Source organism: Rhinatrema bivittatum, chromosome 19, assembly GCF_901001135.1.
Source record: "Rhinatrema bivittatum chromosome 19, aRhiBiv1.1, whole genome shotgun sequence".
Taxonomy (NCBI): Eukaryota; Metazoa; Chordata; class Amphibia; order Gymnophiona; family Rhinatrematidae; genus Rhinatrema; species Rhinatrema bivittatum.
Window position 1 is genome coordinate 42,376,859 of NC_042633.1, and position 13,690 is coordinate 42,390,548.

The window sequence follows — 13,690 nt, forward strand, 5'->3', positions numbered from 1 at the left end:
TCAGGAAGGGACTGGTGGGATTTTGAAAGGAAAAAGTTTATGGGAAACATGGAAATGCTGACTTCCTGTTCAGGGAGGGGGTAGGGCAAGACTCCTGAAAAAGTGGGGAGGTGTCTGACGGGGTCAGTATACAGTGCAGGGAGGTAGGTCAAAACCCCAGAAACAAAAAATCCCCGGAACCAAAAATCTGCAGGGAAAGGGGGAAGAAATACCAGGTGACACAGAGTCAGTGGGGCTGGTTCCTTCCCCCTGAAGCATCGGAGAAACCTGAGACACAGGTGTGGAAGGGAGAGGGTGGGGCCTGGGTAACCAATCCCTGGCCAGCAGGGGAGGGGAAGGAAGAGGGTGGGGCCCCGGGAACCAATCCCTGGCCAGCAGGGGAGGGGAAGGAAGAGGGTGGGGCCCCGGGAACCAATCCCTGGCCAGCAGGGGAGGAGTCTCCATCCTATAAAAAAGGAGCCAAACGCAAAGCATTTCAAGTCTCTTTCCAGATACTGGAGAGGAGGGAGTGGGACCTGGCTGCCTGATGCTGCTGAGGACTGCTTTACTGTGGGAGAAAGGACTGAAACCCTGGTACCAGAGAAGGTGAGTGTGCAGATTCAAAACCTTCCCTTTTTCTTTATTGCTAATGAACTATTTCCAAGGCTGCCAATTGGGTGGAGGTATTTCTGGGGAATGTGGTAGAGAGCAGAGATAGGAGGGAGGAGGCAGAGGCCAGCAGGGCTGCACTTAAATTCTTTGCTGGCCTGTTTTAGGACATTTTTTTTTTTTGGTTTGTTGGGACTTGTGGCAGGGAGAGAAGAGGTCTGTGAAATAAAGAGGAAGCTTCAAGGGGAGAAGCCAGGCTCAGCACTCACTGGTTGGGCTTGGTGCCTCCCTGCCAGCCCAATGAGGGTTTGAATCCCGCAAGGGGAACCAGTGGAGAAATTTTATAACTGAGGTCCTTTGGACTTTTGATGTTCCTGGGAGTGTTAGTAGCCAGGGAGCCAGTTTGGAAAATGGGAGCAGTGGAGTCAATCAGATGGACAGGGGCTGACAAGAGTTGAGAGGAAACTTAATATAGTGTTAGAGAACAAATCAGACCTGCCAGAGCCCTGCTTAAAATGCTTCATCTCTGCTGGTGGACCTGGGACCTTTGGCAGAGTGTTAGACTCCTGCAGCCAGTGTGTGGCAGGGCTGATCTGTCCTCTAGCAGTGTTAAGTTGTGTGCCAGGTCTTGCAAGCTAAGGAAGGTTATAAGCATTTGGGAGGGCTCTGACACTTTATTCTTTAGCTTGTGTGTGAGGTCTTGCAAGCCTACGAAGGCTGGTTAGTTGGTGAGGGGGCAGAGAACTATATACAAGGGCATGTATTGTAGGATGCTCTAATTTCAGGGCTTGGTAGTGAAGGGGGAGGGATATGAAAAGGCCTGTTTGAACAGTCAGGTTTTCAGTTTGGGTTTTTTGGGATTTTTTGTTTTGGGTGTTGGGTTCTAGATGTAGCTCTTGGTGCATGGAATTCCAGTTGGGTGCTGCAATTGATAGTGCTCGTTCCCTGGTAGAGTTCAGGTGAGTTAGCTTGGGTGAGGGTGTTGGTAGGGTCTCGGTGTCTGCGGGTCTTGTGGCTTTTTGGTTTTTGAAAGCTGAAGGAGGGGTTTGTCCAGTGTGTTTGGATTATGTATGATCTTGTGTATTGTGGTAAGACTCTTGAAGAGGATTCTGAATTGCATTGGGAGCCATGGGAGTGATGATTGTGAGGACTCTGGCAATGGAAATTTGTAGCATTTGGAGGGGTTTGAGTGTTGTGGTTGGGGGTCCCAGTAGTATAGCGTTGCAGTAGTCTATCTTGGAGAAGACGAATGCTTGAAGGATGGTTAGGAAATCATTGCTGTAGGAGGGGTGTTAATTTTTTTACTACATGTAGTTTAAAGTAGCAGTCTTTTAATGTCAAATTAATGAATTTTTTAGATTTAGTTTGCTGTCCAAGATTACACCTAGGTCTCTTGCCTCTTGAGCTATGGGTAGCTTAGGATTTATTTATTTTAGTGCTTTTTTATACCAACATTTGATACAGATATATGTTTACAAGAAACAAAGGATAATAAGGTTAACCAAAACATAGAGGAAGGCAAAAGTTACAATCAAACAGGGGTAATGGAACTGGGGAGAAGAGGAGCCAATAGCAGAAGAAAACTCTAATTATAGCAGAAACTAATCCATTCACAATATCTGTGAAGGAGAGCACTGGATAAAGGGTCCATCAAGCCCAGGATGCTGGGCTTGATGGACCCTTGGTCTGACCCAGCATGGCAATATCTTATAACTGAGATGGCCCTGAATTAAGGGAAGGCTTGTTGAAACAGCCAAGTAGAGCTTTTTTTTCTGAACATCAGTAGACAGGGTTCTTGTCTTAGATCAGGGGGGCGTGGCATTCCAGATGTTTGGCCCTGCTATCAGAGGGCTCGTTCTCTGGTGGCTGCATGAAAGGTGGATTTGGTTGGGAGGGTGTATAGTGATCCCTGTAGGCTTCTCTGATAGGTCTCGAGGTGTGGATAGTGAGTGGGCATGGAAGATTGATAGGGATCTGTTTGTGAATGCTTTTGTGAATGATGGTGAGAGTCTTGTGTAAGATTCTAAAGCTTATGAGTAGCCAGTGGAGTTTAAGTCAGTAAGGGTCATTTGACTTAGTTTGTGGGATATGGTTAGGAGTTTGGTTTTGGAAGTATTCAGGGCAAGGTTCATTTGGGTGAGTAATTGGTTGATAGTATTGAGGTGGGTTTCCCATGGAGAGATTTGTGGATAGATTCAGTGATAGGGATTAGAATTTGGACGTTATCTACATAGATGGAAGTGTGAGCCCTAGGTTGGATAAGTTTACATATGGGAAGCATGTAGATGTTGAAGAGATGAACCTTGGGGCACTTCTTGAGTGAGTTTGATAGGTTGATTTGCTGTTGCCTATTTTGACTTTGATATCTGTTGTCTAGATATGAGACAAACCAGTGTAGGGCTGTGCCAGTTAGACCAATTTCGGTTAGTCTATGAGGATCTTGAGTGGTATCAAATGCTGCAGAGATGTCCAACATTGCTAAGATATAGGACTGCCCATTATCTATGCCTCTGAACTGGCGGTGAGGGAGATTACTGTTTTGGTGCTGATGAACTTGCAAAATCCGAATTGGGATGGATATAGAATGTGTTTTTGTAAAGTGTTTGGTATGTTAGCTGTTTACTACTTTTTTGAGTAGTTTAAGCTAAGAAGTGGGGAATGGCTATTGACCTGAAGATAGCTGGATCTGAGGGGCCCCAGTATCCTGCAGGTGCAACAGTGGATGGCTGTTTTCAATGTTCATGCTTCCTGTGGGAAGTGCTTGTGCCAAAGACATAGTTTTGATGCACATACACACATATATCACTATATATATTGTCTATTCTATTAGATAAAAGGGATACAAACATACATATTACTAAACATTTGAGTTATTTCAGAATTATATAAATACATAATTGAACAAGTAGTGTTCTAGTCCTGAATAATAGCCTTTTCCCTAAGCTGTGACACCTTTTCTTGGACCAACACAGGAATTATCATTCTACATGAGCTTTGGAGAGCATCCAGGTCACGTCTTTAGAAGAAGGGAGCTGATTGGTCTGGAAAGCTCATACAGTACTGGGGTAAAAGGAGCGAGGATTAGCTATGTGAGGCCTGACCAGATTGCATTACACATGTTCATCTGCACTAAATACCCCATCACCGCTGCAAAGATCACCATTCAAACTCTAAAATCAACATTTACAGGTGAGTTGAGCACGTCAGTGTAAGATGCTATAGGAGCAGTTTTCTAAAGTTATTTACCTGTGAAGTGCACTTAATGTAGATAAAATTATTGACAATGAGGGTAAAGCAGATTTACCCATTTAAAACCTAGTTTTAAGCCTGTAAATGGTGTTGGGCTGGAAATAAAAATGATTCAAAATACGTTTAATGAACTTCAAGCCCTGGCTGAAAGCAGACAAGGCAATGGATGGCCCCAGATTCTGTTGCACTTCCATGTTAACCGGCCTCAGGTTCAGTAAAGAGAAGTGGAGGGGAATCTGATCCTTGGTGTTTGTGTTTGCAGTCGGTTGTACATGCAAGAACCAGTAAAAAAGTGTAATGTCCTACACGGCCTCTGCTTACACTACTAACTGTCAGATCTGAGAGCCCATTTCCCAGAAAACCATCCTAAAGCAGATGAGGATACAAATATCATAAAAACCCTGATACAGATACAGGGAGTCAGCAAAGAATCCAAACACAGATGCTAAAAGGCAAAAGAGAACCAAACACTCAAGCATCTTTAACCCCACCTTATTTAGGGGACAAAATATGCCAACCTTACTGCTTTCTTGCACACCCCACCCCATTTCATTCAGCAGTTTTATAAAGTGGGAAAAGGCTGATGCCCCCACCCAGGACTCGAGGTCTACAAAATGTTTGGAGTGAGGACACTCATTGACAAGATAGAAGGGAAGAGTGCACACAAATATATATATATATATATATATATATATATATATATATATATATATATATATATATATATATATATATATATATATATATATGACAACCACAGTGTAAATATGTATACATAAAGATACAAAGCACACGTATATACCACCCACATATACTACACACATATATAGGCACCAGTCACACATGCACACACCATAAATGATATGAACTTACAACACACACTTGTATAGACATAAAACGCACCCATGTATATACTTTCTATGCTCCTGGAAAGACTGGTTAATAGTTCAATTTAACCAAATTAGCTGCCATTTTATTGTATTGACTGACTTACATGCGCTCTGGTTATTTTTCTCCCCTTTACATAGTGCTTTGTAATTCCTGAGGAGACTGAATTGAGGCGGAGGAGTCTCCGTTGTTTTGGCAGCACTTTTACCCCTTATAGGCAACACTTTACAATAATAGATGCAGGGTCTCTTCCTTTCTTATAGGTAACCATATACAGGAATAAATGCAGGGTCTCTTCTGTTCTTATAGGTAACATTATACAGGAATAGATGCAGGGTCTCTCGTGTCAGGCTGTGTTGGCAGCAGTGCTCTTCCTTTCTTATAGGTAACATTATACAGGAATAGATGCAGGGTCTCTCTCCTGTCAGGCTGTGTTGGCAGCAGTTCTCTTCCATTCTTATAGGTAACATTATACAGGAATAGATGCAGGGTTCTCTTGCTTTCTTATAGGTAACATTATACAGGAATAGATGCAGGTTTCTCTTGCTTTCTTATAGGTAACTATACAGGAATAGATGCAGGGTCTCTCCTGTCAGGCTGTGTTGGCAGCAGTTCTCTTCCATTCTTATAGGTAACATTATACAGGAATAGATGCAGGGTTCTCTTGCTTTCTTATAGGTTACATTATACAGGAATAGATGCAGGGTTCTCTTGCTTTCTTATAGGTAACATTATACAGGAATAGATGCAGGTTTCTCTTGCTTTCTTATAGGTAACTATACAGGAATAAATGCAGGGTCTCTTCTGTTCTTATAGGTAACATTATACAGGAATAGAGGCAGGCTCTCTTCCATTCGTATAGGTAACATTATACAGGAATAGATGCAGGGTCTTTTCCTTTCTTATAGGTAACATTATACAGGAATAGATGCAGGGTCTTTTCCTTTCTTATAGGTAACTTTATACAGGAATAGATGCAGGGTCTCTTCCATTCTTATAGGTAACATTATACAGGAATAGATGCAGGCTCTCTTCCATTCTTATAGGTAACATTATACAGGAATAGAGGCAGGCTCTCTTCCATTCGTATAGGTAACATTATACAGGAACAGAGGCAGGGTTCTCTACCATTCTTATAGGTAACATTATACAGGAATAGATGCAGGGTTCCCTACCATTCTTATAGGCAACATTATACAGGAATAGATGGAGGGTCTCTTCCATTCTTATAGGTAACATTATAGAGGAATAGATGCAGGGTCTCTTCCTTCCTTATAGGTAACATACAGGAATAGATGCAGGGTCTCTTCCTTTATGGTAACATTATACAGGAATACATGCAGGGTTCTCTTCCTTTCTTATAGGTAACATTATACAGGAATAGATGCAGGTTCCTCTTGCTTTCTTATAGGTAACATTATACAGGAATAGATGCAGGGTCTCCCTTGTCAGGCTGTGTTGGCAGCAGTTCTCTTCCATTCTTATAGGTAACATTATACAGGAATAGATGCAGGCTCTCTTCCATTATTATACGTAACATTATACAGGAATAGATGCAGGATCTCTTCCATTCTTATAGGTAACATTATACAGGAATAGATGCAGGCTCTCTTCCATTCTTATAGGTAACATTATACAGGAATAGATGCAGGCTCTCTTCCATTCTTATAGGTAACATTATACAGCAATAGATGCAGGCTCTCTTCCATTCTTATAGGTAACATTATACAGGAATAGATGCAGGCTCTCTTCCATTCTTATAGGTAACATTATACAGGAATAGATGCAGGCTCTCTTCCTTTTTTATAGGTAACAATATACAGGAATAGATGCAGGGTCTCTCCTGTCAGGCTGTGTTGGCAGCAGTTCTCTTGCTTCCTTATAGGTAACATTATACAGGAATAGATGCAGGCTCTCTTCCATTCTTATAGGTAACATTATACAGCAATAGATGCAGGGTTCTCTACCATTCTTATAGGTAACATTATACAGGAATAGATGTAGGGTCTCTTCCTTTCTTATAGGTAACAATATACAGGAATAGATGCAGGTTCTCTTCCTTTCTTATAGGTAACAATATACAGGAATAGATGCAGGTTCTCTTCCTTTCTTATAGGTAACAATATACAGGAATAGATGCAGGGTTTTCTTCCTTTCTTATAGGTAACATACAGGAATAGATGCAGGCTCTCTTCCATTCTTATAGGTAACATTATACAGGAATAGATGCAGGCTCTCTTCCTTTCTTATAGGTAACATTATACAGGAATAGATGCAGGCTCTCTTCCTTTCTTATAGGTAACATTATACAGGAATAGATGCAGGCTCTCTTCCTTTCTTATAGGTAACATTATACAGGAATAGATGTAGGGTCTCTCCTGTCAGGCTGTTTTGGCAGCAGTTCTCCCTTTTTATAGGTAACATTATACAGGAATAGATGGAGGGTCTCTTCCTTTCTTATAGGTAACATTATACAGGAATAGATGCAGGCTCTCTTCCATTCTTATAGGTAACATTATACAGGAATAGATGTAGGGTCTCTCCTGTCAGGCTGTTTTGGCAGCAGTTCTCCCTTTTTATAGGTAACATTATACAGGAATAGATGGAGGGTCTCTTCCTTTCTTATAGGTAACATTATACAGGAATAGATGCAGGGTCTCTTCCTTTCTTATAGGTAACATTATACAGGAATAGATGCAGGGTCTCTTCCATTCTTATAGGTAACATTATACAGGAATAGATGCAGGCTCTCTTCCATTCTTATAGGTAACATTATACAGGAATAGATGCAGGCTCTCTTCCATTCTTATAGGTAACATTATACAGGAATAGATGCAGGCTCTCTTCCATTCTTATAGGTAACATTATACAGGAATAGATGCAGGCTCTCTTCCATTCTTATAGGTAACATAATACAGGAATAGATGCAGGCTCTCTTCCATTCTTATAGGTAACATAATACAGGAATAGATGCAGGCTCTCTTCCATTCTTATAGGTAACATAACACAGGAATAGATGCAGGCTCTCTTCCATTCTTATAGGTAACATTATACAGGAATACATGCAGGCTCTCTTCCATTCTTATAGGTAACATTATACAGGAATAGATGCAGGCTCTCTTCCATTCTTATAGGTAACATTATACAGGAATAGATGCAGGCTCTCTTCCATTCTTATAGGTAACATTATACAGGAATAGATGCAGAGTCTCTCCTGTCAGGCTCTGTTGGCAGCAGTTCTCTTGCTTCCTTATAGGTAACATACAGGAATAGATGCAGGGTTCTCTTCCTTTCTTATAGGTAACATTATACAGGCTTAGATGCAGGGTTCTCTTCCTTTCTTATAGGTAACATTATACAGGAATAGATGCAGGGTTCTCTTCCTTTCTTATAGGTAACATTATACAGGAATAGATGCAGGGTTCTCTTCCTTTCTTATAGGTAACATTATACAGGAATAGATGCAGGGTTCTCTTCCTTTCTTATAGGTAACATTATACAGGAATAGATGCAGGGTTCTCTTCCTTTCTTATAGGTAACATTATACAGGAATAGATGCAGGGTTCTCTTCCTTTCTTATAGGTAACATTATACAGGAATAGATGCAGGGCTCTCTTCCATTCTTATAGGTAACATTATACAGGAATAGATGGAGGGTCTCTTCCTTATAGGTAACATTATACAGGAATAGATGCAGGGTTCTCTTCCTTTCTTATAGGTAACATTATACAGGAATAGATGCAGGGCTCTCTTCCATTCTTATAGGTAACATTATACAGGAATAGATGCAGGCTCTCTTCCATTCTTATAGGTAACATTATACAGGAATAGATGCAGGCTCTCTTCCATTCTTATAGGTAACATTATACAGGAATAGATGTAGGGTCTCTCCTGTCAGGCTGTTTTGGTAGCAGTTCTCCCTTTTTTATAGGTAACATTATACAGGAATAGATGCAGGCTCTCTTCCTTTTATAGGTAACATTATCCAGGAATAGATGCAGGCTCTCTTCCATTCTTATAGGTAACATTATACAGGAATAGATGCAGGGTTCTCTTCCTTCTTATAGGTAACATTATACAGGAATAGATGCAGGGTTCTCTTCCTTTCTTATAGGTAACATTATACAGGAATAGATGCAGGGTTCTCTTCCTTTCTTATAGGTAACATTATACAGGAATAGATGCAGGGCTCTCTTCCATTCTTATAGGTAACATTATACAGGAATAGATGCAGGCTCTCTTCTATTCTTATAGGTAACATTATACAGGAATAGATGGAGGGTCTCTTCCTTATAGGTAACATTATACAGGAATAGATGCAGGCTCTCTTCCATTCTTATAGGTAACATTATACAGGAATAGATGCAGGCTCTCTTCCATTCTTATAGGTAACATTATACAGGAATAGATGCAGGCTCTCTTCCATTCTTATAGGTAACATTATACAGGAATAGATGCAGGCTCTCTTCCATTCTTATAGGTAACATTATACAGGAATAGATGCAGGCTCTCTTCCATTCTTATAGGTAACATTATACAGGAATAGATGCAGGCTCTCTTCCCTTCTTATAGGTAACATTATACAGGAATAGATGTAGGGTCTCTCCTGTCAGGCTGTTTTGGTAGCAGTTCTCCCTTTTTTATAGGTAACATTATACAGGAATAGATGCAGGCTCTCTTCCTTTTATAGGTAACATTATCCAGGAATAGATGCAGGCTCTCTTCCATTCTTATAGGTAACTCTCTCGAACTAAATGACACTATTAGGATGTGAACCCTATCTACTGTTATGAGTCATACTCCAGGATAGTAATGGTCCCCTGACATCCTGATAAACAGATTCAAATTGTAGCGTATAGCTGTAATATGTTCTAACTCCTGTATGTTATGTAGTTGATGTATAATTTGCAGGGAACGGGGGTCTGGACGTTTCCTTTTGTAGGTGAGTTCTAAATGAGCCGCTCTATGTATTTGTTGACATAATCGTTGCTTGTAAGCCCGCCGGGGATTTGATATTATGAAACAAATGGGGAAGATAGTGATTATGGGATGTCCCTTCCACTGTGTCCGGGCTCTCAGCGTTGCCTGTAATGAGATTGGTGTATTGAGGATGCTCCTCTACAGCTGACATGGTTTCCAAGCTGTCGCAGACAGTGGCGCATTGCCCACAACTTGTTGCTCTTATCGAATTGGAAACGGATCAGAAAGGTAAAGGGAGGCTCGTCAGGCTCCTTCTCCACTACCCCTGCATGGGTTTGCCCGGTCCGTACTCTGAAGCAGTACCTGAGGAGGTGCCCGTTAGTTCCCGGGTCCTTTCTGGTTCCTGGGAACGGGTGCCCTTTAACCCGGTTTCAGTTTTTCCCCAGAGGGCTCTGTATGGGGGTGAGCGCGCCGGGGAGGGAAGCCAAAGATTATCGTTCGCGTTCTTTCAGCATCGGGGCAGCAGTCTCGGCCGCGGGATGTGGTATATCCGGGGCGGGCGCACAGGATAGAGGGAGGTGGAAGTCCAAGGGATTTCTGTCTTATGTGAGGGTTTAAGAAAAAAAGGAATAATAAATACGAGCACCAGCCTGCGACAATCTAAAGGGCACGAGGGAAACGCTGGGGTGAAGGGTTATTGATTGGTGTTTTCTTCTATTGCAGAGCTCTTAAGGGTGGCCTAGGAGGCGAGGCTGCATCTGAACTCTGGGCTGTTCTTTCGTTCATTGGGCACTGAGACGGCCGTACGTCGCGCACCTCTACCTGGAGAGCTGGAATGTTTAAATACGATATTCCAAAACCATATCCCACAGCACCAGATCAACCACTAGAGCTCTGCTCGCCCTCCCATCAGTAACGACTACGAGCCTCACTACAATCAGAGAGGGAGCAGCTTCAGTAGCCGGACCTCGCCTATGGAGCTCGGTACCTGAAAACCTGATGCTTGAAGATGACACCAACTTATTCAAAAAACAACTTAAAACCTGGCTATTTCACCAAACCTACAACGAAGGCATCTGTTAACAACGTCCTCACCAACCCTACAGGTCAAGACGATAAACCTATGCACCAAACAATTCAGACAAATGCATATTTACCATTGTCGAACAGTAACCAGTACTTACCTTACCAGGTAGTAAAGTTACATAGGACCATCCCAGCATCAGTAAAAGGAAATATTTACCCTGTTACTGTGAGTACTGATGTTAAAGTTTGTTATAACGTGCGTTGTAAGAAGTTGTTACATTTGTAAACCGGAGTGAAGGCTTGCACCAGACTTCGGTGTTTAAAAACAACACAAATACATAAATAAGTAAAAGAATGTGAAGGTCGTCCTGGTTCAGCAAACGAGGAAGGGTAGAGGAGGAGCTGTTACTGTTCTTGGGGGTGGGGAGGGGGTGCCGGATATTCTGCTGATTCACCTAGGGGGCAATGATGGGGGGGGGAGTCTTGCAGGGAGTGGGTGACCTGTGTCAAGAAGGGTTTGTCTCAAATACTCATTGGTTGGCTGAGAATCACATTAGGCTGCTTGGACATAATTGTGCGACTTTGGTGCAAGGCTGAGGGTTTTATGGAAGTCGGGCATTCCCGAGTGAATAAGCAAATTGGGAAATGGGTGATAGGGGCAGGGGGGGTTTGGGTGCATCCCGGTTGGGCTTTGGGTGGAGAGGAGGGGTTTGTTTAGAGGGGAATGGGATCCATTTATCAGACATTGGGTTGGGTTTGCTGAATGATTGGCAGGAAGGGATGGAGAATGTACTGAGGGGGGGTTAAGGGTGGAAACCTGAGCCCAATGGGGGGGCAGCTCATGTAGGGAGGGGCTGCTACACCAGATGGGCAGGGAGCTGAGGGGCTACAGCTTGAGGCCAGGTTTACCCTTGGTAGTGAGATGGGGGGGGTTAATGCTTTAACTCTGGGGTGTGAGGGGGAGGGGCAGGTTTGTTATCGTTAAGGTTTCCATGTTGTATTGTTGGGGGCTCGGGTTATGTTCAATAAACTGTGGTCTCTTTATACCAAAATAAAATTGTCCTGATTTATTGGGGGGGGGGGGGGGATGAGCGAGCGCATGTCCTGACTCCCTGTGTTATGAGAGACTGAGGCTGAGACCAGGGCCTGCCTGTGCCTATCCTAACCCACCAGGCACCTGGGCTCTGAGCCCTCCTAATCTCAGGTTATTGCTGCTGCCTTCTCCTCCATTCCCCACTAGGGAGAGGGACCCTCTCTGTCCGTTCTGCCTGCTTTGATAGGTATAGACTGTATCCCCTCCTCCCCCTGGTGAATAATATCTGGGTACAGTGTGGTCACCAGGTCCCCCTCTCGCACACGGTTTATAAAACCAGCAGTGTACAGTACAGATTGAGTGTGAGCGCTGCCTCACTTCCCTCTCCTCACTTGTAGTCAGCACAGAGCAAAGCTGCTGTGTGTGGAGGAGAGAAGTTTGCATTACCTGTGTGTGTGCAGCTTGCATTGTGCTGCCCTACGGCAGAGTCTGGGTTTGTAGCGTGTATTGTGCTGGGCTAGAGGGGGGTGCGTGTGTACACCAGTGGCGTAGCCAGAAATGAATTTTTGGCTGGGCCCAAGATTAACATGGGTGGGCACTAAACAAAGTCTGAGCCATGGAATTCATATTCTTATTGATAAATACTTTCACACACCTGACAATAGATTTCTAAATAATCTGCTACAGCTGTTATACTTTTAATATTTTAAACTCAATTACTTCAAGCAGCTACCAATGCTAAACCTAATATGGAAGCATTTCAATTATACTTAGAGAGATCTCAAGTGGCAGTATCCCATAACTTACAAAGAACCAGATACTAGTCTACTATAAAGACAGATATCTCATCAGGCATCACAGTATTCTGTGAGAGGTTTTAAAACCCTCTGGAATGCTGTACCAAAAGCCTTATTAATCTGTATCAATAAAACAGATAAGTACCTTTGAAGACTTCTTTTCCTTTCCTATGGCTCAACTATTTAGTTTTAGTCTTTCCTCTGATGCTGACATTTGCTGAATCGAGTCCAGGGGCTCCTGACATTCATCCCCAATTCTTTACAAAGGAAGAACAGAAAAAAAAAGACTGTTCTGGATAAAGAGAGGTCTTGAAGGTGGTCACACCCTTTGGCTGACAGCTGGGATGTATCCTTAGCAGTGTGGAGAGGATGACTGGGTAGACAGGAGAAAAAGGCTCTCCAGCCCTGTCATTTACTAAGCTATCATCATGTAAACATGCACTCTGCATCCACAAATAAGATTGATACAATTGCCTACATGCTAGTAAAATACCTCACCTCGGGCACACACACAGAACCGACCTTCACCAAAGAACAGAAGGACCACACATTATAAATATGGAGATAGAAACTGGAATGGAAAACCAAAAAAAGCCACTCTGCATGCAGTGCAAACCTGGAGAAATAGAAAGAGAAATATAGCACCTAACAGACTCTCAGGATCTGCAATAATGCACAGAAACTAACCCGCACACAGTTACACCTGCATTATGGAACATATAACAACCCTATCTATGAAAAGGCAACACTGCAAATATTAAATCAGGAAAACAGAACAAGCCAAGCTGCTATAGAGCCCCACACAGAAATAACTGTAAAACTAGACTAATAAATGTTTCAAAACAGCTGCTGAACAGAATAACATCCAACAAAACTCATAAAAATTATTAAACATTGTCCAAATATCAATAAAATATTTCAAAACAGCAGCCACATCACATAATACTGAATAATTAAAATGGCAGTCAATCAAGAAAAATAAACTTAAAATGCCACTTTTACTTACCCTCTCCAGCAACTCTCCTACTCCTTTCCCTTGAAAGCACAGACCAGGAGCAGCAGCGGCTGCAGAAGCTCTGTCCTTACCGTCCTCTTCTTTAGGGCCCACAAGTCACCCACTCGGGGCCGGTGCAAGAGCATTTGGCACCCTAGGCGAACCTTCAGTAATGCAACCCCTCCCCTGGATTAC

The 13,690-nt window shown here is 42.6% G+C and overlaps 1 long non-coding RNA gene across 1 annotated transcript; it reads left to right on the plus strand.

Annotated features, from left to right (window-relative positions):
* The first annotated feature begins 458 nt into the window (after window positions 1-458).
* LOC115080760 lies at window positions 459-11,100 on the plus strand. Its single transcript, XR_003853645.1, has 3 exons — window positions 459-585; window positions 3,561-3,777; window positions 10,369-11,100. It is a non-coding gene; the product is annotated as an uncharacterized LOC115080760 (long non-coding RNA).
* The last annotated feature ends 2,590 nt before the right edge of the window (window positions 11,101-13,690 follow it).